This window comes from Notamacropus eugenii, chromosome Y, assembly GCF_028372415.1.
Source record: "Notamacropus eugenii isolate mMacEug1 chromosome Y, mMacEug1.pri_v2, whole genome shotgun sequence".
In the NCBI taxonomy this organism is placed as follows: domain Eukaryota; kingdom Metazoa; phylum Chordata; class Mammalia; order Diprotodontia; family Macropodidae; genus Notamacropus; species Notamacropus eugenii.
In genome coordinates this window covers 2,167,382-2,170,142 of record NC_092880.1, presented here as the reverse complement: position 1 = coordinate 2,170,142, position 2,761 = coordinate 2,167,382, and positions in this window count along the sequence as shown.

Genomic DNA, 2,761 nt, shown 5'->3' with positions numbered 1-2,761 from the left:
ATTTGCATGTTTTCTCCCATTAAACTGCTGGCTCCTTGAGGGGAAAGATTGTTGTTTTTGCCTTTCTGTGTATCCCCAGCACTTAGAATTGTTCTAGGCATTTCTTTTTTTTTTTTTATTTTGTAATGTTTAACAATCACTGCCATACAATTGTGATTTTATCCCCCCCACCTACCCCCCACTCCCCCCCTCCCTCCCCACGACTGCATACAATTCTGTATAGATTCCACATATACTTTCCTATTGAGTATATTTTCACTATAGTCATGCTATGTAGTCAGACTAAGATAAATGAAAGAAATCGTATAACAAATCAGAACATGATACACAAACACATACACATACACAAACATAATCTGCTACAATATGTGAGTGACTTCCATATTTCTCTCTCTGAGTGTGGCAGGCATTTTGCCTTGAGATCCTCCATTGGGATTTTTTTTTTTTTTTTGGTAAGAAGTTCTTGTGTTATTACAAAAATCTAAGTCTACCAGAAAAAACTCTCACACACTGTGGTTGTTGCTGTGCATAAAGTTCTCCTGGTTCTGCTCCTTTCACTCAGCATCAGGTCATATAAGTCCTTCCAGGCCTCTCTGAAGTCTTCTTGTTCATCATTTCTTATGGCACAATAGTACTCCATTACATTCATATACCATAATTTATTCAGCCATTCCCCAATTGATGGACATCCCCTTGACTTCCAGTTTTTGGCAACTACATAGAGTGCTGCTATAAATATTTTTGTACATGTGGGACCCTTTCCCATTTTTATGATCTCTTGGGGATATAGTCCTAGTAGCAATATTGCTGGGTCAAAGGGTATGCACATTTTTGTAGCCCTTTGGGCATAGTTCCAAATTGCTCTCCAGAATGGTTGGATGCGATCGCAGCTCCACCAACAATGAATTAGTGTTCCAACTTTCCCACATCCTTTCCAGCATTTATCATTTTCTTGTTCTGTCATGTTTGCCAATCTTATAGGTGTGATGTGGTACCTCAGAGTTGTTTTGATTTGCATCTCTCAAACCAACAGTGATTTAGAGCATTTTTTCATACGATTATAGATAGCCTTAACCTCTTCCTCTGAAAATTGCCTGTTCATACCCTTTGACCATTTATCAATTGGGGAACGACGTTCTAGGCATTTCTAATAAATGCTTGTTGACCTGTAATTGACTTTCTTCTGGTTTCAAAACATGAGTTGATACTTCCTGCTTGGAACAACTCCTTTATTTACTCTCTTGATCCCATCCTGGGGCAGCTAGGTGGTGCAATGGATAGAGTACCAACGCAGGAGTCAGGAGGATCGGAGTTCAAATCTCACCTCAGACACTTGACACTCACTAGCTCTGTGACCTTGGGCAAGTCACTTAACCCCAATTGCCTCATCCTGGGTCATCTCCAATCATCCTGATGAATATCTAGTCACTAGATTCAGATGGCTCTGGAGGGGCAGTGAAGCTGGTGATGTGCACAGCCCTCCCTCACGCAAAACAAAGTCAAGTGCAAGTCATGTCATCATTTCTCTGATGACATGGTTTTCTTCAGTAACAAAGGATGAACACATACACACACAACTGCCACTTTTAGCACCACAGCAAGTGATCACCAACAGTGAGCCCAGCATGGGGCAGCACCACTGAGTGGTACAAGCTGCAACACTTTGATTCCAGTCCAAGTTGGACTCAACAGCATTGTCACACACACCAGGCTGGGCAGCCACGGGGGTTGAGTAGGCCCAGTCTGAGCAAGAGTTGGAGCAGACATTCTAGGGAAATGATCCAGATGTACAGCTATCTGGTTCACAACCAGTCTTCAATACAAACAGAAATGGACTCCAGTTTATTTATTTCCTTATCTTAACTTGCACAAACACATTAGTCACCTAAAATTGGTGCAATAAAATTTCAAATTTAAATCAGCTTTCCAGTCAGCAAATAATCTGCAGTTCGAAGAATTCACAAACTAAGCAACAATCGTTATGAAGGTAAATCTGCTTCCAAAAAAACCAAATCATAATCTATTTGCTTTGGAGGTGCCCCTATGCAAAATCTTAAAAATGGATCACCTTCATTTGCATGGAAGAGCAGAAATTCATGTTAATATCAGTTTTATGTAATTGTGACTGATGTCCCCAACTTTTAAAACATTAAATTCAAGCATGTACCAATGGTTTAACTACATCTAGTAAATATTTTGACAGCCTAAAAAAACCAAAAGATTCTTTAAGAACATGCTTTCATTTGTGTAATTCCTGAATTTTTTTAAAAACTGGACCTGGTTGTTGAAACCAAGACACCTACCTGGGGCCATATGTCCAGGTTAAGATAACATAATGAGTTACATCTGAATTGTGTTCAACTTGGTAGAAACAGATTTTCCCAATTCTAATCCTAATTTTAAGTGTGAAAAAGATCTGGGGTAAGCTATCATTCATCCAAAGGGTCATTGCTACATTGTACTTGAGGCCCTTAAAAAGACCTGCCTGGTATGGTCCTGGTGGCAAAGGAGTATAGAAAGAATTATGATGGCCCCAACGATACCATTTTTAGGGCTGTATCCCAAAGGGATCATACAAATGGAAAAAGGACCCACATGTACAAAAACATTTACAGCAACTTCTTGTGGTGGCAAAGAATTGGAAATTGAGGGGATTGTCATCAATTGGGGAACAGCTGAACAAGTTGTGGTATATGAAAGTAATGGAATACTATTGTGCTATAAAATAATGAGCACGGGAACTTCAGGAAAACCTGGACTT